Source organism: Pelodiscus sinensis, chromosome 1, assembly GCF_052426305.1.
Source record: "Pelodiscus sinensis isolate ZL-2025 chromosome 1, ASM5242630v1, whole genome shotgun sequence".
Lineage (NCBI taxonomy): Eukaryota > Metazoa > Chordata > Testudines > Trionychidae > Pelodiscus > Pelodiscus sinensis.
The window spans coordinates 215,438,108-215,463,884 of NC_143052.1; positions in this window are offsets into that span (position 1 = coordinate 215,438,108).

Below are 25,777 nucleotides of genomic sequence, written 5' to 3' on the forward strand. Positions count from 1 at the left end.
AGAATAGGATTATAATTAAAAATCATCAGGACAAACTGGAAAAATGGTCTGAGGTAAATAGGACCAAATTTAATAAGGACAAATGCAAAGTACTTCACTTAGAAAGGCACGATCAGTTTCATACATACAAAATGAGAAATGACTGTCTAGGATGGAGTACTGCACAAAGAGATGTAGGGGGTCATAGTGACTACAAGTTAAATATGAGTCAGTGTGACACTGTTGCAAAAAAAAAAAAAAGCAAACATGATTCTGGATGCATTAACAGGAGTGTTTTAAGCAAGACATGAGAAGTCATTCTTCTGCTCTACTCTTCGCTGATTAGGCCTCCACTGGATTGTTGTGTCAAGTTCAGGGCCCCACATTTCAGGAAAGATGAGGAGAAATTGGAGAGAGTCCAGAGAAGAGTAACAAAAATGATTAAAGATCTAGAAAACAGAACTATGAGGGAAGACTGAAAGAACTGGGTTTGTTTAGTCTGGAAAAGAGAAGACAGAGAGGTGACATGATAATAGCTTAGAAGTACCTACAAATTTGTTAAAAGGAGGAGAGAGAAAATTGTTCTTTTTAATCTTTGAGGATATGACAAGAAGCAATGGGCTTAAATTGCAGCAAGGCTGCAAATAGCTGCTTAAATTGGGCTTCCTATGAGGGAAGTTTGGGGGAAGTATAGGTTGGTTCCCTATGAGGGAAGATTGAAGGAACTGGGTTTGCTTAGTTTGGAAAAGATGACTGAGAGGGACCATGATAACACAGGGATGGGAAATAAAATGGCAGCAGTTCGCCAGGGTTAGCACCTGGTGGGCCACAGCCACTATATTCACCTGTGCCTCCACAAATGGGCGATTTCACTTTGGCCTCAGATCACTGTTCCCAGCCAATAGGAGCTGCGGTAAGCAGCACAGACTGTGACACCCTTTCCTGCAGCTCCCATCAGCTGGGAATGGGAATCTGTGGCAAATTGGAGCTGCAATCTCCCATAAAGTGCAGGCGCAGGTTAATATAGCAGTGAAGGCCCACTAGGGCTAACCCTCAGGAACTATATCCAGCCAGCAGGCCAGTATTTGCCCATTCCTGTGATAACAGCTTTCAAGCAACTAAAAGGTTGTTACAAGGAAGAGAGAAAAATTGTTCTCTTTAGCCTCTGATGAAAGTAATGGGATTAAATTGCAGCAAGAGAAGTGTAGGTTGGACATTAGGAAAAACTTCCTGTCAAAGTGGTTAAGCACTGGAATAAATTGCCTAGGGAGGTTGTGGAATCTCCATCATTGGAGATTTTTAAGAGCAGTTTATATAAACACCTGTCAGGGGTGGTCTAGATGATGCTTGGTCCTGATGATTCCCTCCAGTTCTAGTATTCTATGATTCTGTGTTTTATAGCCCACTGCAAAACATTGTTAATATTTTCAGTTGTGATTTATACACAAGGAGAATTCTAAATCTTACAGAGCACCAGCCAACAAAGCCAGTGCTGGATAGTAAGAACAAACCTGAGGAATCAAACCTACCCCAGATAGCTTTATAACACTCACTAGTCAGTGATGAGCTCCCTGTAAAGGAGGCTGCTGTTGGTCATCCCCAGTGCCTTTGTCAAGCGCAAGATAAATTAGTAGATTAGGCCACCTATAAAAAAGGCAAAAGCAGGGTTTTTGGTTCGATTCCACAATTGCTACATACCCTGCCTGCTCAGCCTTATCCCACCTCTCTGCCCTTGACTATGCTTTGTACAGCTTGGGGTTCTCTTCCTCCCCTTGCAAGGTCCATGCAGGCATTTTCATACTGTTCAACTTAACCATCCCATCTTTCCTGTTGCTCAGCACTACTGTAGGTAGCCAGTTCTTGCTCCTTCGCTATCCTCCCCTTAACCATGAAGTCTTCATGTCAGCTAACTGTGTTTGTGGTAGCTGCCTTCCTTTTGGCCGACACATGGTAGATTGACCCAGGAACTTCCAGAGCTAACAGCAAAAACACACTCCTATAACTTGAGCAACAGAGCACAGGTTCTATAAATGGAGGGCAGTGATAACTTGTGTTCTCTGTGGATTAGCACAGAGGGTGAACTGTAACACACTCACTACTGGGTTACACACTGAAACAATTTTGCTTGTGAATATGTCTGTAGGGTCTAGTGTCATTAGCTGGCATGGACAGGCACAAGCAGCCATTAAGAATGGCTATGCCAGAAAGGAACAGTCAGAAACAAAAGGGATTTGGTGCCTTTACTTTATTTTGGCAGGGAGGATATTACGTTGTATAAGACAGCCAGTACCGTCTGCTGCTGGCTTCAAGCTCTTTCGTCTGGAGATCCTGAGGCACACTGAAAATTGGCTGGTTGCCATGACAGTGGGTGATAGCAGCAGGGTTAGAGTCCTGGAAGTTGTTTACATTAGTTGCTGGAAAGGTGGTTGAATCTTCTGTGGTGATGGGACACCTGCCATTACACACATTAACTCAGCAACGGGGATTGCAACCATTGGACCCCACAAGATCACTTTGGAAATGTCAGTAGTTTCCCAATCTAGCAACATAGTCCTAGATAGGCTGTAGGATGATGTAGAATTACTTGATTTAGGGGATGATTCAGGCCAGCTAGCATATGGATTGCTTAGAAATGGAATACCCAAGAGGGGAAAGTGCCTGACCTGAGCTCTGTCCCTTGCTCTTTTTCTACTGCTGCCAGGACAGGAGACCTGTAGGCATTGTTTTGCTCAATTATTTTAATGAAGTTGTGGCCCCTGGCCATAGTTTGGCGTGTCTTCACTGAGCCCTGCTTGGATAAACAGCCCACTCTTTTATTCTCAGCAGAATATGGAGTAGACGCATCACAGACAAACTGTTCTCATGAATGGTCCATTTTAGTCCAATGAAAGTAATCACTGTTAGAAAGCTCACTTCATAGCTTAGAAGGACAATAGTCCAAGTCTCTGGGTCAGAGCAGAAAATGCCATTCATTCATCACATCAAGGCCATGGAAAAAAGAACAAGCCAGATTAGCCATATAGCCACTAGAACTCATTATGAGCCTCACCCTGCTCTGTTTAGTCTTTAATTTATATAGGAGCAGGATAAAATACTCTATCCTGAGACAAACAGGATCTGAACTGGGTAAAGCACTCCGAATTTCTGTAATTGAAGGGACACAGTTAAGCTGACCATCTGGAAACTGAAATTCAGTGCTCTATCAGAGCCCCCTTTAAATAGCATGTGCTGTTTTAAAAATGCTTTAAGAATCTATATGGTGTGGGTTAGTGTTTGCCAGCTCCTTCCTGATAATTAAAAGGGCTTGTGGGTTGAGTTCCAAGAGCAATACCATCCTATATATTAAAGGCCCATTCCTCCACCAAATCCCCTTTCCATTCCATGAAACTTTATTGGCATGACAAGCTCTACTTATGTTGCCAAAGAAAGAGACTGGCCACTCCTTCAGGTACATGTCAGAAGCCATTCTGACCTGCTTCTGGACCCAGGGTTACATAGTTTGTGTGTTTATCATGAGCGTCTGTGCTATACAGCACAATGCCATTTGACATTTTCTTTTCCTCCAAGGATCAGGCACAGTTTTCCCTCATTACTTTGTGAGGAATCTTTTAGGCTAAGAAACTCACACTTCTTGGTTTTGGGGACATTAGAGTAGGAAGTGTGTCCCCATCTCAGTCTCTCCTCTGCCACGTTGGCTTACTTTGTACCCATCCTGCTTTCCACCAGTTTATCTTCTGTTTCAGTTCTGCTGCTGCTGTTCCCAGTATTACTACTGATTATTTGTATTATTGTAGCATCTAGGAAGCCTAGTCATGGACCAGAACCTCCAAGGCCACCGATGTGGGGGAGGGGAGGTAAAAGGGGCAGTTGCCCCAGGGCCTGGTGATTCAAAGGGGCTGCTGCTATTGCACCAGTGGTGGTGGCAGGAGCCCTGGGCCTTTTAAAACACTGCCAGAGTGCCATGCCACATGCCCCACGTGGCTCTGAAGGCTGGAAAGGGTGCCAAGACCCTAGTCTGGGCAACACTGAGGGCTGGCTGCCCCAGCCCTGCCCTGCCTGCCCAAGGCCCCATCCCTTCTGAGGGTGCAAAGCCACCCCCTCTCCCTTTGCCTAAGGGCCCATGGAAGCTGTCAGCTCCCCTGTCCACATGGTCCAGTCTGGGCAGCAGCAAGGGCTGCAAGGGGGAGGCACAGTGCAGCCCAGGGGGTGCTGAGGGTTCGCGGCTCCTAGCCCTGTCCCTTCTGCCCAAGGTCCCACCCTTTCTGCGGTTGTCAGACCGGGGATCACCCATGCACATTGCCCAGGACTCAGCAAAGTCTGTGGCCAGCCCTGAAAATTCCATTGTACTAGGCGCTGCAGAAACAAAACAATGACTCTCGTGCATGGTATGGGAAGAGTGTGCACCAACAGCAAAACAGAAATGAACGACACATGGGATGTGCTGTCAAAACAGTGCAAATACGCTGAAAAAACAGACAAGTTGACAATCTGTTTTTTCTGATCACTGTTACCGTAGTTAGAGTTACTTGTAACAATATGAGGGCTAAAATTTTCAAACTGAAATGTGATTTTTAAAATTGACTGTTTCTTTAAATGCATCTTTAGGCAGCCTTCATATACTAATTGGATTTTATTACCAAGAAATAAATTTAACAAACTTCATTACCACTCTGGTAAGTTAATATTAGTTGCACACATAATAGATGTTTTCAGCAGACGTATCAGTCATGAAAGTCAGAAAGAAACCCCTTTGGACCCGTAATCGGAACAATGAGTAATGTAAGCTCATCTAGTGAAAAAAGTAGTTTCATATTCAAACATTTCTGAAAAGGATATTGAATGCCAGCACTGGGAGGTGAGGAGAAGGAAAGAGAGGAGGGAGGAGGAAGTTGCTTAAGTATTTTTAATCATCATCTTAAAAGAGAGAATTAAAGGGCAAGATTACATCCAAGAATATGCAATTGATCAGAGACCAAAAAAAAAAAAATGAAGCTGTCAGCATTTGGGGGGGATATCAGACCATCTGGCAAAGTTAAGGTTTTTCAAATAACTTTAGCACAGTTGAAGTACTATAAAAACAATCAAGTAGCCTTTTCATTATCCTAAACTTTAATTTTTTACTTACCAAGGGTACTTTTTGGCAAGATGTAAATTAATCTTTAAAAGGCCTTTTTTTGGTCCTTTTTTAAACTAACACTTCTTGTTTCTAACAAACAGAAGATGTTAAAGCAATGGCATTTCAGACAATAGAACTGATTCTGTCCTTGCTAGGGAGGAACTCCATGGCAGCCAAATGTCATAGCAAAGTCCCAATCAAACCCACCACTGATTTCAGCTGAAGCATAATGGAGCCTAATCTCTGAAGGTGTAGAGGAAATGGATATTGGGATGTGTAGGATACCAAGTAAGAATATTATAAATGAAAACCTAGTATTAGACATTCTTGAAGTACTTGAGAACACAGGAAGCTCACTCAAAAATAAATGGCACTTTTGACCAAGAGTCATAATCTAGAGGGACGGGAACACAGGAATACTTTCACTTCCATTGGGAGATCCACCTATCAAAAGTTTTTAGCTTCTGAATTACACCGCATGTTACACTACCAGCAGTTTTAAACTCCAGATTGTGGAAGACTTTACAGTGCATTTCCACTTAGTGCCCTGGCATTGAGCAGTTTATTTATATTTGACAAATCCTGGAGGACCTTACAGATGTCATTGGAAGCTTCACCTGCATCAAGACAGCAAAATTTGCCAGCTGTCCAGTGCTGTGTTGACTAGAAATGTGAAGTGAGAGCCACAGCAGTAACAATCATTTGTCTGGTACTCATGTGCAAACATGCGTTTTTATAGGTTCTTCATAATCATTTAGCATAAGTTAATTGCATGTTGAAAGTATCTGCTGTGCAGTCTGAACTAGTAAGTACTTTCATGTTTCCTGTTCTGGTGGCTGGTCCCTCTTTTCCTTGTTCTGGATTCTGTTCCCTGTGACACGAACAGCCAGCAGTGCATGTCACCAGATGCTAGCTCTGCTGCTTGCCATTATCAGACAAAACCCAAATTAACCTTTGATCATTATAACTCTGCCAATCTTTTGCCATAACCAAACTGTTGGCTAATTTAGAGCTGCAAGTTGCACTGTCTCCAAATACTAAGTGGCTTCTCCTTATGGGATAGTGCCCTGAGGAAAAACTTCTCAAGGATAGATTACTACATGCAACACCTTCAAATTACTACATTTTTTAGAATTATAGGCATCAATTACATACACTGTAGGTTTCTGTGGTGAGGACACTGAGGGTATGTCTAAACTGGTGGGGTTTTCTGGGATACCAAAGGTATCCTGGAAAAACTCCACTGCATCCAGGCAACAGGTTTGCTCTTCCACTTTTTTTTTTTTGCAGAACAGCAAACACTCTTTCAAGGAGCCCTGTATACCTCATTTTATTAGGAATAAGGACTCCTCTGAAAGAGGAGGCTTTTCCACCATTTGGCCCTATCTAGTCTTACAGAAAAGGAATCAGAAAAAGCTACGCAAATTGCAAAGTGCAATTTGCGTAGCTTTTTCTGAAAAAATGGCGATAGTGTAGATCTAGCCTCGGTGCATAAGGGACAAAAGAGTCTGGTAACTTCCATACTGAAGCAGAGCAATGTACACCTAGTTAGGCACAATCTTTCCAACAGACGCCTATGTTGTTGTTGTTTTCAGATACCCAATGATAATTCATAAATTCTGAGGCCAGAATGGATCATTAAATCATCTACTCTGACCTCCTGGCTATTACAATCAAATCAGCCAATTCTACAGTAATATTTCACACTGGGCAAAGAGATTGGACATGGTGGGATTTTCCTTTATGCCAGCAGTCCATCAGCTTTGGACGTGATGCCCAGCCCTTGTAATTATTAGAGTAACTGGTGTAACCTGTGATGGTTTGTTAGTTCGCCAAGCTGTTTGCTTGAAAGTAAGTTCTGTGGGTTCATTATATCTTCACCAGAGCAGCAAAATGCAAACTGCACCATTTGCACCTATGAGGGGTAACTAAGCCATAGGACAGAGTGTTTTGGGAAGTGATTGGATGTATTACTGCTGCCACCCACCCCAAAGGTTCTGCCAGAGGGAAGGAGTGTTAGTTTTGGCCAGAGTCCCATATTAGCCTTATTTTCCCGAAAGTTGTTGACTAATCGTATCCAGGCCTGCTGACAGCAATTCCGGGCCTCAGGGCAGAACAGTCAATGGGCCCCTACGCATGCACAGGCCTCAGCCGTGCGGATGTGGTCTGCCTGACATTTGAGCCATGTGCTGACTGTTGCCCAGAGAGCTGCCAGCTGTGCTGTTGGGTGCGCTCTTCTGACATGCCTGCCCAGTAGAGTTGCCAACTGTCTAATTGCACAGACCCAAAGATCCTTGACTCACTCAGCCCTGCCCCTTCCCTGAGGCCAAACCCTTGTTCTCCCCTCACCGATGGCAGCAGAAAGTAGAGCGACCCTCCCCCAGCTCCCAGCCACGTTGCTCCACTCCTGCCGCCAGTGAGTGCAGGAGACAGTTCTACACCTTCCCCCAAGCCCTTTCCCCCGAGTGAACTGGCTGGGAGCCAGGGAAGCAGAGCAGGATGTGGCCAGGTCCCTCTATTTCCCACAGCAGGCGGCGAGTGCAGGGATGGACCCAACCCCTGGAGCCTCACTGTCCTCTGCCTTCCCCCTACAGCTCTTGCCTGTGCAGCCCTGTGCTCGGCCCCCCCTCAAGCTGGCCACGCCTCCCCCTGAGAGGAACTGCATAGGGTACCAACATTTCTAGGGATGGGCCTGCCCTGGGGGCCAGAGAGACATGCTGGCTGATTCTCTGAGCGGGAAGGAAGCCTGCCTTTTCTCTGATGTGCTACAGCAGCAGCAGTAGCCAGGGCCCCCTGGGAATTTTAAAATCACCTAGGCCTCTGGGAAATTGCCATCTTTCTATTTCCCCTTCCCATCCCCCATCAGCATGCCTGAGTGTATTTACTTTTGCCCTGGCTACCCCATGTCCTTCCATACCCAATAGGTCCCTGAGAGAGTGAGGTATGTGGGCTGCTTGTGCCACTCTAAACAACCCACCCATCCCCTCCTCTGTAAGCGTTCCACCACTGAGATCTGCCAACTGGATTTTAATCATAGAAGACATATGTGAGGTGGTCACTCACCACCATAGCGGGGGTCCGTCATCTATCCCCAGAATCAGTCCATTCCACCCGCACAGGCCTCCGCTCATGTGGCATTTCCCCTCTGGAATCTTCCGGTCACGCTGCTCTCTTCGCCACACTGCCCTCCGGCAGTGCCCAAGTCACTCGCTCTGAGCCCCCCTTCCGGGGGTCGGTGTCTCTCCAGCAGGCCTTGCCACAGGCCTAGCAGGCTGGCCGGTTGGCTGTCCGAGCACCCTGCCCTAGCTCCAGTGAGCGTCCTGCTCCCTCAACAGCCAGGCTCACACTGCCTTTGCTGAAGCAGCTCTTCCCTTTTATAGCTCCCAGCTGGGCCTTAATTGGCCAACACCGCCCAGCTGGGCTGAACTCCCCGGGCCTGATCCAGGCTGGGGTTTGGCTCTTAAAGGGCCAGTACAGGGCAGCTGCCCTGCTACAACATAATAGAAGGCTGGCAGTGAATCAATCCCATGTACCCTGGTAAATCTCCATGTTCCAAACCTGGGCCCAAAGCGCAAGTGAAAAGGAGTTTGTTGGCTTTATCCTAGTCCAAAATTACAACAGAATATGGCCAAATTTTGAACCACTGGAAGTCTCCTCTTCAGGGACCCTAGGGTTCAGGAATGGCAGGGATGTGTCAGGGGTCATTGGTGCAAGCCTACAAGGAAGACTGTATCACTGTGCCTGCATTCCAAACAGAGTGTCACTGGAAAATGCCCATCCAAAAAGTATGATGGGAAACTCCTCATTCAATGAACTTTTGCTGAATTACAGGCAGGGTTCTGACCGAACACTACCCCTGCTCTCCTGGTGGGCTCCTGTGGGATCTGGGCTTCCAGGGTTGTTCCAGAGCTGGAGGCATCAGACTTGCAGGGTCTTCAGCAGACCTACCGAGCCAGGATTTTCACATTGCTCATCATGGATCAGGGAACCTGAAAGACTTGGACTCCAAGTTCTAGCTACTGCTCAGCTACTGACTCTGCAGCAGAGAGCCTTGCAGCACCACTTTAGGGCTTCTCGGGGCTTCAGTCTTCCCATTCCTAGGTGGGAGACTCCGTGGATGGCTTCCAACTTCTCACAGATGGTAAGAATAGCCCAAAGAGTCCTTGGGGGAGAGGAGTGGGAGGGGACAGAAGTAGCTATCTGCTCTGTTTCAGTTCAGGGGAGGAAACCAAATTGGAACTTTTAAATTTTTCCCAAAATCTCAGAATTTCCTTTCAGCAGGAAGTTTAAAAAATGTTGAGTTTTCGTTGTGAAGCATGTGTACCAATGAATGCTGCTCCACGATTGATAAGTATGGGTGCCAAAAGCTTTGGTGTCCAAGTTTGCCAGTGATGGCCATAAACTGAATATATAATCATGTCACCTTAAGCAGTTTGCCTGAGATTGGTCCAGATGGTGCTTGATTCGCAAGAAGGCCATGTCCCTTTGGGATTGGCCATGATAATGATGATGATGACCTATATAAGCCCTCACATTCCATGAGGCAATCACTGATTTTTAGAAAGAGAAAATAGCTATCCTATTATGCCTTTGATTAATTCCTTCATTGTCCAATCCACCTTTTTCTCCAGGACAGGGCCCAAAGAGTAGGCTTTCACCCAATCCCTTGACAACACACTCTAGTTCTGGTCTGGATGGGTTACCCTCCAACAGCGTGGAAAGGTGCCCTAAAGCTCAACACTTTTACACTTCCAAAGTGAAACCAGTTATGACATAGATAATAAGCCACACTGATATTTGAACCAGGATCACTGGACTTATTTTTAAGTGAAATCTTCTACCACATCTGATATAAATCATTCGGAAACTGGGCCAACTTGTGGTCTCATCATGACCAGTCAGATCAGCTTCCCCATTTTGTTTAACTAACAAATAATACTTTAAGTGCTCTGAAAATACATCACACAAGGAAAAGTCTGGTAAAGTAACAGTGATTATAGTTTCAAAGAGAAACATGGTTTATGGAAGCATAATTAGTCATCTGCTCTTAAACTAGATAAATGAAGCATGGAAATTGAAAGGATATCTTCAGGCTTTAAGAAGATAGAGAAACATGTTAAATAATAGAATCTTACTAAACTCTGTATTTGTTTTAAGGCTAAGCAGAGCTAATATCAACTTTTTTATGTCCACATTTTACTCTTTTCTGTTTCATGGGATCTATGCTTATGTATAAAAAAATGCAATTCTATCCAGTTTACAGTGGAGCTACAATATATTTTAAAAATTATTTGCCTAAGATTTTTTACATTAACACTGCCTGCTGGCAAGAGACGAACACTCTCCTGTTATGTAATTATGGCTTCAAGTGGCACGAATGCAGAAGTTGTGCAGGCTGAGGCCTGTTCTCTGTTGTCTGGAGGCGTCGACAGTAAGTCTGTGGTTGTGGTCACACAGAATTGGAAAGTGGCTTAGCTTGCCAGTCAAAACAGCATGCAGGATAAAGTTTATTGCTCACTCATTCCAAGGATGCAAAGAATAGTCAAATCTACATTCCTAGATGAGATTGCAGGGTTGAGCTGAATGATTTATACCTTGATCAATAAGTTGTTTTCTTCCTTCTCCATCCCCAGATCTCTTTATTTTAAAGCTTTTCAGGACATTGTCAAAAATAGGTACACCAAACTAATGAGTCTCTGATTGCATACATATAGATCCCGGCTCTCCTCTCACACTGGCAAGAACAAGGAGCATGTGTGTTGAAATCAGTTGAGTGGTATGATGTGAAACCAGTGTAATTAAGAAGAGGATCAGAACCAGTAACAGTCACCAGCTCAAGAGTATGGAGTGGCATGAATAACGGAACTCAGGGCTTGATTCCTTTCTCACTTACACAAATGTAAATCCAAAGAAATGCTACTGAAATAAATGAAAATATACTGGTTTAAACAAGAAGGAAATCAGACACAATGCCGTCTAACTGAAAAGACAGAAGATTGTATCATTTGCACTGAGATTTTTTCTTTAGGTCTCATAATCTTATGGGATGGAACATCAGATGAAGCAATGAGATCTTGAGCAACTGGTTACGCTTAACGGATAATTGATAACTTAGTCTCCTGGAATTAAGGAAGTTACTTGGAAAAAAGGCTCTTTTACCCTTCAGGGGAAAAAAAACACATTAAAAAAAAGCCAGCCCTACAAAGAGTAAAACTCAAAGGCTCACAAAAAGACAACCAGGGAAAAACAGAATACATAGACTTCAAAGACTGATGATATTGGTTAAGAATGTCAGCTCTCTTTTTTAAGAAAATGTTATTAGCTAATCCTTAAAATTTGGTTTTTGGCAGATGATACACATATTTCCTGCAGGTACAGAACAATCTATAATAAAGGGGGTTTAAGAGCATTTTCGTAATGTGCAAAAAGCCTCCATAAATATGCCTTTTCATGGTTCTATTCATTCACACCAGCATCCATGGTCCCCCATATATGCCTTAAAATGTTGAATAGTTTCCGGATGGACTAATTTAATGTGGCTATTTATTCCTTTATGTACAAGTCCATGAGGGAGGGAGGGGAGGAGGAACCAGAGGACATGTATGTATGCAATAACAGTAAAGTAAAGAGCTCTACAAATAATAAAAGCCAAGATATATACCAAAAATGGACATCTATCTATCTATCTATCTATCTATCTATCTATCTATCTATCTATCTATCTATCTATCTATCTATCTATCTATCTATCTATCTATCTATCTAATCTAAAACTATGAATAGATACAAATACAAATTTCACTTCACATTTTCACCAGTTTCAAGAGGTTTCAGTTATACCATTCCTTCAATGGATGCATTCTCTCTCAACATCTTCTTTCCAAGGTGATGTCCTCCTTGGTGTTTCCCCCTGGGATTTATAGATTGTTTATCTTCATTCATCCACTAAATCCAAACACCAGATTACCTAATAACTGATGCCAACCATGTTCTACTAAGTTCAGCTACAAAGTGTCCTAAAACCCAACTGTCTCATAGTCACAATTTTCCCACTGAGACTTTCTTTTAAAACTTTGCCCAGAAGGTGCCCAAAGCTATAGCCTGCTGTTTCTGTGACAAGCAATTGCAGGAAATCAATCTGGATCTGAGATGCCTCTGATGGCTAGCAATGTAGAAAAGAACATCTGGATAGAGAATGAAGGACAAGTCCTGAGATTTGCATGGAAATATATTACCATTTTCAACCATCTGCAGTTCTCCTTTTGACATTGATTACAAGACATAGCTCTTGTAGAAATGCCAGGAATATATTGGTCTTTTAATTCAATCCAGAAACAACCAACCACACGAAATTCAAACTGTGACACAACTGAAAAGCAAAACTTATAGAAAGGAGATGGCTATGTAGCATTTGGTTCATAAAGTGTACCATTTACAGAATTGGAGAGCCATACTTTTGAAATGTGTTGTATATAAATATTATAATGTATATATATATATATATATATATATATATCAGCAGAGTTGGGTGCAGAGTCTAAAGTTAAGATTGCCTAACACTTTTTACTATGAAGTATAAGTATACTCTTTCTAGATTGCTTGCTCTCCTTTGATCTTTAACTAAAATGCACTTCTGATTGTATTTATTTAAATGTATAAGTTTTGAAATATATATAAAAGGGTTTTATTAGCATATATTTGGGATGACCTTATTACTCAGGCGTGGCAAAACCTCAAGTGAGTTGTGGAGCTCATTTAAAAGAGGGCTAATAAAAATCTTTAAGTCATACCATTCCACAATAGCACTCCATTATGTATTCTTTATAGGACTCCTCTTGTATTAAAGAAACTATTTTAACAGAGTTTTGGAGATTTTAAGGAAAGTTTATAGGCACAGTTTAACCCATTTCATCCAATAATGTCTAATTTGCCTGAATGCCCATGAGTCCATTCCCTGAAATTTACCCAAGGTAGTCCCACCACCTTTCCATACATAGCAATATGCATATAGATGTCAGGTCTGATATGTGAAGCCCTTCCCAGATTAGAATTATTAATCGCCATATTTTTGCTATTGGAAACCTCAGAATGTTCCCTTTCAACTTGCATAAAAAGTCTCATTTCTAGCCCTAGGGATTCACAAACTATCAAACTTTTAATATTTTCACTCGTTCAGAACAAGTTTGGTTGTTGGTCCTAGATTTCAAATAGTATAAATTAGGATGGGCAGAGAAGATAACATTTAGACTGTAAGTATTTTTATTAGGGATTATATTCCCAGAGCTCTGAAGATTAGCTGGTATCTGCTTTATATCTGTGCGTATCCGCATCCGCGAATGTGGATATCTGCAGGTCATTCTTCCAGATGCAGATGTGGGTGCAGATATCAATTTTGTATCTATGCTGGGCTCTACCTATGTTTGCTCTAGGTGTTGTACAATTGAGCCTGTTCTAGATTTTTTTTAAGCTATTTGAACTAGGCTCAGTGGAGCTAGTATGCAAAAAACTGGGTGCAAAATGGAAGGCTCCTAAATCCATATGTTTAGGCATCTAAATAAATGGCTAGATTTTCAACAACAGCTATTGACGTCATCTCTCTAGTGTTATTTATATTCACCCAGAAGTGTCAAAACATCTGTAGTAAAGCTTAACTTGGAATTATTCTTACACTAACACAGACAATGTTATAAAAAGGATTGGAAAACAAGAGGCTCGCTTAAAAAAATTAAAAACAACATAAGTGATATGGAATGTATTATGGTCCTAATTAAAAGCAGAACAGGGACGGGTAACTCTGTATTTGGAATGTCTGTATGTAATTAAAACATAGCATAGCTGTGTACACAGGATCTGTATAGTTTTGATATTCTCCATATAGCCTAATTTCTGTGAGGCTCTTGGTAAAATATGGCAGGGTGGGAAGAGTTGCAGGACCAATCTCCCTTTTGGGTGAAGCCCTAAATGTAGAAAAGAAGTAGCCCTAGGGTAAAGCATCTCCAAATGAGAGCACACCCTCTCTCCTCAACTGTAGAGCTTTGGATTAACATTCACTGCCATAGCATCTCAGCATCTTCTGGATTAGATGAGCCAATCCTTAGTGGACTCCATGGATTCTCAAGCACATCTCAGTTTTGGGGTTACAGAAAGGATCTGCTTGTGGTAGGTTTGGGGGGATATTTTGGGGGTGGAGGTGCAGCATAGGAAAAGCACAGTGGTTGTGGTGAATGTCTTTCTGGTCATAAAAAGGCATTTGGCAGACTTCAGGGCATCTAGAAAGACAGGATCAGCCTTCAGGGTAACTACAGTCAATGGGAGCTGGTAATGATTCACATCAGGACTGCACTGAAGTTGTTTATTAATGTAATTTATAAGGCACTTGAAACTGTGGGCCTATGACTTCTAGGGCATGTCTACACAGCAGGGCAAAAGTTGAATCAAGATATGCAACTTCAGCTATGTCAACTGCATATCTTGACAATTGAAGAACAATCTCCCTTCAACTTCCCTTACTCCTCCTGAAATGAGGGTTACAGGAGTCAGAGTAAGACATCCTTCAGCTCGACGTTATTTCGAAATAATGGGTTGCTGTGTAGACACACGCTTTGTTATTTCAAAATAATATCAGTTATTCTGAAATAACGCTGCTGTGTAGACATGCCCCTAGTCACCACCCATCAAAGTCAGGGAAAGTCCCTTTCCATTGATAGGAATTAGACCATGAGTCAGCTTTGTGCCTGTAAAGATCAGTCTGAGGCCATGAGTGGCATATTTCACTCAAGAACTCAGAACAATTTTTGCCCTCATGGAAAGTATTTATGATCTGAACCCAGCGAGTCTCATCTACCTCCTAGACCTGTTCAAAGGCAAGGTAAGTACTCTGTATTACAGGTTGAACCTCTCTAATCTGGCATGTTTGAGACTGTCTGGTGCTGAACTGAGAATTTGCTGGACCATGGGAGGCCAAAATTGTCTAGCAGCATTACCAACACTTCCACTGCTTACCTTGTTATTAGAAGACATTTAGGGGTAAATTAGAGCTAAATAAGAGCACCAGAACACTGAGACCCAGGACTGGAGAATGCAAACAAACTTTATGGGACTGCAGGAAATTTGGCCATACCCATGATAAGTGGACATCCAGCTAACTAAAATCGTGCCGGACCATGGTTTTTGCCAGACCAGAGAATGCCAGACTAGAAAGGCTCGATCTGTATTATTATTATGAAAGAAGTGGAGAAAATGCAGAAACCCTTTCCGTTGATGCAGAACTCACTTCCTGCATCACAAATTCATAACATGATATTTTAATCCAAGGCAGCCAAATTCTCATCCAGTAACAGACAGAAAAAGGACATTAAAGTCTCAAAAACTTGTCATAAGCCTTATAAAAAGTGAAAAGATGAGGACTTATTCACGAGTACTAAGCACTGGGCCAAACTGCTCTTTCCAAGTCCATTGAAAAATCCAAACTGACTTCAATAAACTAAAGCCAACGCTGAGCACTTCTGAAAAATCTCACTGTTTGTGAGTTTAAATAACTAATTAATTAATTAATTTCTGCAGTGGGCTGAGGAGGATTTAAGAACAAAGAATGTCTCTTCATTTCCTTCTCCCCTCCCTTTGTCCTAACTTCCAGAGAGTCTGTACATTCAGCCAGGTATACCAGGCTCTTAGCATAGCATGGAGGACATTTACAGGGTCCTCACCTATTTGCTGATGGAAAGGAAAGGGTTATCTTTACATAACAGTGACCTATAGCTCCCTAAAGATTCTTTGAAAAAAAGTGTTTCTGGTTTGTGTCTTAGGCCATGTCTTCACTCTAGGGACTACAGCAGGACAACTACATTGCCGTAGTTAGCTGGCGTAACGCCATCATGTAGACACAGCCTACAGCAATGAAGAGGTTTTCCACAGGAACACCACCACATTGAATGAAGGTGGCTAACTTGATGGAAGCATTCTTCTGTTGACTTAGCTGTATCTACACCAGGGATACTTACAGTGCTGAAAAGTGTGGGGGTTTTTCGCGCAGCCAAGCATTGAGAATTCAGGGCATTCTTCATGCTACTGCTGCATGGAGTAGTAATTACTGTTGTGGAAGCCTGTAGGGTGTGTCTGCAGAAGTCAACAAAACGGGTGCGGGGGGAGGTCTGGACTGCAGACACAAAGCAAGCTGTATGTTACAGTGAAGAACAGAGTCAGCTATTGCCATAAATGCAGAGTGAAGATCTGGTTTGAGTTATGTAATCTTTAAATAAAAGAATTTTTTTCAGGAAAGCTTTTTGCTTTAACATGAAGAACACTACAACTGGAGACTAATACACCATATAATGTACACACTGACTCTGCCCTTAGAAATTGTTGCTGCTCAAGTATAGAAAAAGGAAGGGTTACTTGTACCTAAGTGTCTATTGTTTTGCAGATATTATAATTACTTTATTTACAGTTTTTGTTTTCTAAAGGATGTGTCAATTAAGAATACTACAGCCCAGAACACAGTACAGCAGTGATTGCAAAGCACCAACTGCACAGTTTTTGTGCATCAGGTGGAGAGACTTTTCTCTTTCATACATCATTTACTCATTGCTGCAGGAATTCTAAATGGTTTTACAAAGAGTAGTGGTTTACTGGTCAGCTTGAGAGACATCTGTAGTGTCACCAGTCCCTAATACACATAAACCAAAGCAGAGATGACCCATGCTTGCCAATAGTAGGGACGCATAGTTTGGACAGACCAGCTTCAGCGGTGTTACTGAGCATGCTCAGTCCATATGAGCATGTTCAGTACAAGCCAATCACCAAATCGGGGAAGGGGGAAGCATGTGATTTCCCCCTCCCCCCACCTATACATCATCCCTGCATGTCAGCAACAAGAAGCTGGGAAATTTTTTTAAAAATTTTTTTGCACTTTTTTTGCACTTTTGATTACATTTACACTGGTGCAAATCCAGAGTAATTCCATGTATGTCAATGGAGATACACCAAGACAACAGAGCAGAATGTGGCCCTTTGAGGTCAAAATCTGCTCTCTTGCCCGTTGTCCTAGAGATCGACAGATAGTCTGCAACAAAGCTTTCTCTCACACATGCTAGGTGTGCACTCACATGGAAAGCATCAAAAAGTCAAAATTTGCCACAGTCAATTGCCATAAATACCACAGTACCGTCTGGCTGATTGGTACACCTACATTAAAAAGGCATATTGCCTCTGCCACCATCTGTCAGCTGTTCTCTCCAGTTTCAGTCTGAATGGCCAGGCTTGGGCAAGTCACCTAGGCTTGCCGCACCTCTGTTTCCAATTTAAAAAATACCAAAGAGGAATAATAATATCTGCCCACTGTTGTAAAAGTGTTTTGAGATTCTCAGCTAGAAGATCACATGTACAAAGAGGTTTTATTACTATTGAGCATCCCAATAATCCTATTTATGATGCCTTACTAAGCAAAGAACATCTAGATAAGAATAGACTAGTAAGATATTTGTGTCAACAAGGACTCATTTTATTTAATTTTATTTTTTTTAACAACAAGAGTCCTGCAAACAGCAGAACTGAATAGCCATAAAAAATTCAAAGATTGTAAATGAATGTTGATTAGAGATTAAATCCTATCAGATGTTCTTGCATTATACAATGTTATTCCCTCATAATGCTGTCAACTTGAGCTCAATTTATTAAACCAGGAACATAGATAAACATTGCATTTTGAAAGATTTTTCATTACCCAAAATATCCACTTTATTTTGTTTGTGTCACTGAAATCCTCAAGATTTGCACTATTACCATTTGTTAGCATTTGTGCTACCTTTCATGTTATCCTGCTGAACAGAGGGCTGGTGGAAAGGAACAGTAATGGTCCCATGTTTGATTATCAGAAACTTGGATTACTGGTTAAAGGACAAGACTTGTGTGACCTTGGGCAAATCACCAGGACTTAGGGCTAAATAGGCCAGTCAGGTGCTAAGTGTCCTCAACTTCCTCTAATTTCATTTGTGTAGAAATTTCTAATTTCACTGTATTAAATGTTCAGCATCTTGCAAGATTGCGCCTCTCATTTAGTGCCTCAGTTTCCCCACCTCTGAAACATATGTGCCTCACAAGATGGTTTTGACACTTATTCCAACAATGCTTCTGAACGTCCTTGAACTCGCAAAAGGCGCTCTGGAAAGAGTATTAATCCAGGGTTAAACCTTTCAAATACTAGATCCAGTCAATCTATAGTGCTTAAAAAAAACCAGACAAGTTAAGACTACTACATTATATAAGGACTTCAGTGACTATTTTCAATAACAAAACTAAAAGATTTCTGTTGACCACTAACAAGCATACAGAACACATACAAGAATTTTTTGTTGGATCAAATTTGCTAAGAAGGAAGATTTATTACAATTTATTTTGTTAATTTCTATATCATTCTTTCACTGACTGCATTTGAATGAGCGCTGTTCTTCACCATCCAGTTTCTCTTACTACAGGAAGGTCATCATTGCAGCTGTGATCTCATGTGAAGGGAGGTGGGTAAGTAGATTGCACTGTCACAGTCATGTATCTGACAAAGCAAGCTGCAGCCCACAACAGCTTATGCCCTAGTAAATGTGTTAGTCTTTAAGGTACCACAGGACTCCTTGTTTTTACAGTTAGTGTTATGACTTCATTGCAGACTCAAGCAGATGGAGGATGAATTAGGAGGAAGACACCTATTGTGCAAGATTAGCAATAGATTTTAAGCAATATTACAGATCCAGTCTCTGCCAAATTTAGAAAGTTCAAAACCTAGATGGCAGATCTTATCTTTCTAGCATTACCTAATCTTTAGTTCAAAAAATTATTTTGGTAGTCAGTCAACATGAACATAGGAAGAAAGTTGTTATTTTTAATCCTCATTCTATGTCCAATTTTAAACTTTATTTTTTAGTACAGGTTGTACCTCTCTAGTTCAGCATTCTCTGTCCGGAAACATCCATGATTCGGCTAGCCAAATGTCCACTTATCACAGAAGCGGCCAAGTTTCCCACAGTCCTATAAAGTTTGTTTACAGCCACCAGTCCTGGCGCTCAGTGGTCTGTGTTGTTACTTAGCTCTAATGTACCCCTAAATGTCTTCTAAGAGTCCAGTCATCAGTGGAAGTGTTGGTAATGCTGCTAGACACTATTAATTTCCCATGGTTTGGCAAATTCTCTGATTTGGCACTGGTCAGGCCCCAAAGATGCTGGATTAGAGAAGTTCAGTCTGTATTTTAATTGCTCATGTTACTTTAAATATCATCTCAGCCAACATCTCTATATTTAAACAGCATCATTACTACTTGTGAAATAACACTACTGTAAATCTTCCTTGTGGGACATTATAAGGTAAAATCAAACTGAACTGGCAATCCAGGAGACATACCCAATATATATCGCACATGCAAATTAAATAAAACTAATCTGATCAAGAGTGAGATCATAGGGTTACATGAAATGAATTGACTAATGTAATACTTTAGGTGAGGAGAGCAAGGGTTAATTCCCCAGTGGAGGTCATTACTGAGAAACGACCTCTAATTTTTCTTCTAGGGGGGTTCAAACATATTCTAAAAAAGGCAGGAAAAACCCCTATGAAGCTGGTGTCAATATATCAAGGAGCTGAGTAGAAGTGTTTATGGAAACTGTCAAAATGACTCTGCTCTTAAGACAAAGTGTTGACTATAGGAAGTAAATTATCAGGCAATTAACACCCTATCTACATAATAAGGAAGCGGAACAAAATCAGAGGAAGGAGATGTCATCAAATGCAAGGGAAATAGAGCTGAATCTACCCCCAGATGGATGAAACCTGCTCTTAGGAATACACAAAGAGTAACCAAAGAGCACCAAGATTCCCTATATGACAGCCAGTCATGTTGAAAACTAGGTTACACAAGCTGCTGTGCATCACCCTGGGCCAAATGTAGGCCTTGGTTTGCACATACATGATCAACTGAAAAGCCAAGAGGCCTGGGGTGTGATCTTTGGAGTTCTCACTCTGCAAATTCCTCTACAGCTGTGGCCACGGTGGGTGTATTGCAGGGTTGACTGGGGAAAATGGGCTGTGCATACCTGACCCCTCATGCTCCTTTCCTGCTGGGATTAACACTCTCCATGCAAGAGCAATTTCCACACATGGTTCGCAGAGGGGCTGTGCCCACTCTCGGGGTGCCTGGGATTCAGGAATGCACTGCACCATTGCCCACACTCATGTAAACTGGCATCGCTCCATAGACCTCAGCGCCACACTAGTTTACTGCAGTACCTGGGGATCTGAACCACTACTTATTCCTCATCAGACCCTTGACACTATGAGCTGTTAACCAGTCGCTCGATGGGGATGGAAAGCTATATGTCCCTAGAGCTTTAATGCATGAATTGTTTAATAATGACCAATTATTGAAGATAGTTACCTTGCCATTTTCTATGAAGCTAGGTTGATTTTGTGTCGGCTTAATGTCTGTCTCATTAGCTCCAGTTTAGCAGCATTAATGTGGGCCTGTATCTGCCCAAATATCACTAAGGGACCCCAAAGTGGCCTTTCAAAAATATTTTACTGCTGTTTATTGCTGATATTAGATTAGTTTCTGACCCTGCATTAATTCTCCTGCTGTAAACTATAGACACTATCCCACAGGAAATATCCCTTTAGAGTAGGGACATTGCTATGTAAAATACTGTACCTTGATCTTTGTACTTGGACATAGGCGGATTAAAAAGCTATTACCATTCATCAAAGAATTCATCCATTAAACCACCAGGGATGTATAGCTTTCCATCCAAATCTTGTGGCTGGCAATCTAATCATAATATCAAAGGTTTAATAAGCAGGGGAAAACTGTATATATATAGTGGGCCCAGATCCAACCCAATTGGTAGGCTTCAGTGAAGTTAATGAGGTACTGTCATTTACACCAGTCAAAGAGCTGGCACAGGATTTTCAGATTATAACTTCGGGTAATTTTCTTTTTCTTTCCACATTATTAAAAGAATGTATTCTGCTGTGTAAAAATACCTGCCATTATCCCTGTCCCAAGAGTATTACAATTTCAAGATTTTGCTATCCAAGGACAGGATTCTGTTCACCTTTGCCCAGATCATCTAACACCTTACTTTGTGAATGGCACTACTGATTTTAATGTGACTGCCATGGTTGCAGAGTAAAATACATAGTCAATGTGAATAAGGATTATAGAATCTGGCCTATATTCAGAAACATTCAAAAGAATACAGCACTTTTTATAACTACTAGAAAAGTTGTTCATGTGTTTTTTCATCATTATTTGGCAACTAGAAGACTTACACAGCATTGCCCGGGTCTAGGGCTGACCTGGGGGCCATTCAGCCCACCTGCCAGCTTCTCTCCGGGGCTGGTCTGGGGGTAGATGGGTTAGGGGGGAGTGCCATGCAGGCCTCCCTTTGGCTTCTCCCCGGGGCTGTTCCAGAGTAGTGTGGTCCACATGGCAGGGTGGGTAGCTGCCCTCAGCTGCTCCCTGGGGCTAGCCTGGAGCAGCACAGCATGAGGGGCAGCTGCTCCCTAGGGGCAGCCCAGTGTGGTAGGGACTATGCTTCTGGCCAGCGGCTGCTCCATAGGGCTGGGGCACTTGCTGTTCCCTGTGGTCATTTATGAACACAACTGTCCCTGCTATCACACCCTTCCCTTTCCGTTTGATGCAAAACAATCACATTCCAGGCACATCCCATTGTCCTGGCACAACCAAATCCTGACCAGGCTTTAAGTGATGGTAAGAGGAAGCTACATACCAAATGTGGTGGTCCTAGCTCTTACAGTTTAGGAATAGTTCTTAAACAGACTAACAGAGAGATGCACAAACTCTCTAAAATATATAGTAGACGTGAGCAACTTCATGGTAAAGAGGAAACACAGCACTTTCCTAAGCAAGGCCAGTTGTCCTGGAACTGAGACTGGGCTTCCGCCAGTTCACTGGAAAAGGTACAAGTAGGCAATGAGAGTAGGTGTCTTCTGTGTTCAAAAAATGCCTGCCTCCAGTATGTGCTCCTATTCAGTATTCATCAAGAATTCCCTCATTAGAAATACAAATCTCAAGAGAAATCCGGAGTTTAGGAATCCAGCTGCAGCTGTTTCAGAAAGCAAATGGCACAACAAAAATTGACTGTCAGTTATCAAGAAGAAAGAAATCCTACCAGGAATTGAATTCCTATCTGCTACTTTTAGAAAGGGCATCTCAGCTTAAAGAAGAAAGTCACCTTCAGAGGTAAATTAAAAGTTGAAGAGGTTCATGCGCTAGGAGGCAGAAGGATGATTATGTCTATATGGTAGAATCCAGACATCTTTGCAACTGAGAAATGCCATCTATTTCATTTGTGTGTGTACCTGTAATCTGTAGAGTCCTCTTATGACCACCTTATCCTACAACAACAGAGAACATTGATTCATATGAATGACAGAGCCCTTCTAAGTGTGATGTCAACCCATAGTGGGCAGTAACTGTGTGTAGAAAGAGAGAAATGTAGACAACTAGGCCATGTCTACAATACAAACTGTGGTCAATTAAGTTACTTTAGCCTAAAACAGTGGTTCTCAAAGTGCTGTCTGCAGATGGTCCATGGCTGCCTTGCAGATGGGCTACAGCTCGAAGCTCAACATCCCACCCTCCCCCCACCATAGTGGGGAGCCTGCGCTAGCACTCCGGCCCTGTGCCCACCGCCCCCTGCAAGGTTAAAGAACCACCGCTGGTTTCCTGCTGTGGGAAGAGGGGAAGCCCTGAGCCGCAGAGGCCGGATCTGGCTTGCAGCAAGAGCAAGTGGTTCCACATGCTGCCATTCCCCCTCCCCTTGGCTAGGGGAATAGCAGTGCAGGGAAGTGCTGCCTGGAGGCTTTTCCTGCTGCTTCCATTGGCTGGAATTGCAGCCAATGGGAGCAGTGGGAGGTGGTGCCTGGGAGGTGGTGCCTGGAACTAGTTAAGTATTCTGCATTCTCATGCCCAGACCCCACAACCCCACCCCATTCCTGTACCTTCCCTCCTCACCAGACACTCCACCCCAGGCCACTCCTGTACCCTACTTCCCACCCAGACCACACTCTCAACCCCTACTGCACCTCACCTCCTGCCCAGATCCTGAACCCCATCCCTATCCCACTCCCTGGCAGGCTTTTCCCACATACTGAATCCCTTGGTTTTGGCCCCACCCAATCCCCACCCCAGAACCCCTGGGGTGGGGTGGGGGCACACAGTCTACTAACCCCGGGGCACCAGAAGAAATAATCTGGCCCCTGGGAAGCCCTAAACCTCAGTCTTCCCAGTCCCCTCTCCTCCTGTGGGGCTGGAGTGCCAGGGGAATGAGGCATCTCAGTTGAGGACCAAATCAGTGAGAGTTGGGAGGTTTTGGGGGGAGAGGGGGAGTTGCTTCTCACATTTTTGCATCTCTACCTGGCCTAAAGTTTTGAGGGCTATTAGCAATTGTGTGGTGCTTGCTGAACATGTATAATAATTTCACTGTTTCTTCACTGAACCCACAAACCCTGCGGCCCTGCTCAGTAACTAGCAGTGGGTACTTTGAGTACCATTATACATTCTACAGTGTATGTTGTGAAGTAATAAAGAGGAATATATTTCCAAGAAGCCAGAAGTTTATTGCATACCCAAAACAGTGCACAATGGAATGTACAGTTAAAAAAAACCAAATACAACACAAACTTAAAAAATAACTTAGTGGTACAGAACTTTAAAATGTTTCTGCCCCTTCCTGCCTAACAGACACCAACCGTGGCTCTTACCGGTCAGCGTTTGAGAATCTGCAGTTCTCCTGAGTGTCCTGCATTGTCAGTGGTAGGGGTAGGGATGCAGCCCTGATGCCACATGGAATGTCGTGGAGTGTAGGGAGGAGCTAAAATAGATTTCTCCATTGACTGTAAAGGGTGGTGAGCCTGTGAGTGTTGGACCTGCAGGTCAACAGGAGCCTGGTTGATTTGTGTTTGCTACCTGAGAAGACCCATGATGTCCTGGTGCTTTTTCCTCACTTTTTCCTGGGCCTTATTCTTCTTGGTTCATTTCTTCTGCAAGCTGTCTGCCATATTGATCTTCCAGGCCATTTGTTCAAAGTACTGTGCTGCACTGACTTGCAGGATTTTACTGAACATATTGTACCTTGTCCTCTTCTTTCTTCTTCCCATCAGGATCAGTTGTTTCACTGGTGTGGAGGACCTCCCTTTCTGAGGCCACAATGGCAGCAGGTACACATAAAACAAACAGATGTATTATTGTATTTACAGTCACAATAGAAAGTGAAAGATAAGTTTCAGAACTCAGTTCCTTTTATTCTTTTTTTTTTTAATTCTTTTTTTTTTTTTTAAGAAGACAAGCTTCTTGTCTTTTTCAGCCTTGGAGTGATTCTGCACAACGTTGCTCTCCAGACCCAGTCATGTTGAACATGGCCTGCCAGGAGTGGAGATAAGGAGTGAACTCTTCAGTTGCATAATATCTTCAGGTCTCCAAAGCCTGATGAAATACATCTTGGAATACCCAAGGAGCTACCAGAGGAGATATCTGAGTCACTGGCAATTATTTTTTGAAAAGTCATGGAAAACAGAGAATCCAGAGGACAAATACAGTGCCAATCTATAAAGAGGGGAGTAAGGATAACCTGAGGAATTACAGACTAATCGGTTTAACTTCAGTAATCAAAAAGATAATGGAGCAAATAATTAAGCCATCAATATGCAGTCACTTTGAAGATAAGGTAATAAACAACAGTCAACTTGGATTTGTCAACAAGTCACATCAAACCAACCTAACTTCTTTCTTTGACAAAGCAACAAGCCTTTGGATAGGGTGAGGGGGAAGCAGTAGATGTGATATATCCTGATTTCAGTAAGGTTTTTGATGCCATCAGTGACAAAGTCAACACCCACTTCTTGTGAGCACCCCCTCTATGGCATGGTGCCTGCAGTCGTTATCCTCTGGTGAGCCCTGCAGTTTCTCATGCAGTTTCTCCAGCCCTGCCTGGGGTTCTGTCGCTAAGTAATCTCAGCTCTGGTATTGGGCTGTATTCCCAGGGCTCCCTTCTTGGAGACATTATTCTCCTTGGAACCCTCCAAAGGCTCAGTCCTCACTCAGGCCCTGCAGTCAGCCAGGAGCTGCCTCAGTGCTCTCCCTCCCCCAGTACCTGCTTGCAAACTGTCCTTAACTCAGTCTATGCAGCCAGCCAGGAGCCTTTCATGCTCCACTCCCCACTTAGCTGTTGCTGTGCTGCAGATCCCTCTGGTAGCTGGGCATGCCGTTCTTCTCCTCCAGCTCCTAGTAACAATTCAGCTCAGCAACTCTTACCAACCCTCTCTCTCTCTCTCTCTCTACTCTATTCTGCCACTCTTTTTTATGTGGCCTTCCCGGTCCCTAATTGGTTGCTTCCCATGCAGCCAACCTAGCCTGCTTGGAGGACCTCTCCACTGCTTCCTTCCTGGGATGAGTGTGGTAAAGCCAGGAGATCTCCATCAGGGGGCCTTTGGGCTTCATCCACTCTCTCACACTGTTTCACATAATCTTCCCATAAACAAATTAGGGAAATGCAACCTAGATGGTGGGTGCATAAGTTGGGTGAATAACTGGTTAGAAAAACCAATCTCATGGAGTAATTATCAGTACTTCACAGTCAAGCTAGAAGGGCATGTCAAGTGAAATCCTGCAGGAATTAGTTCTGG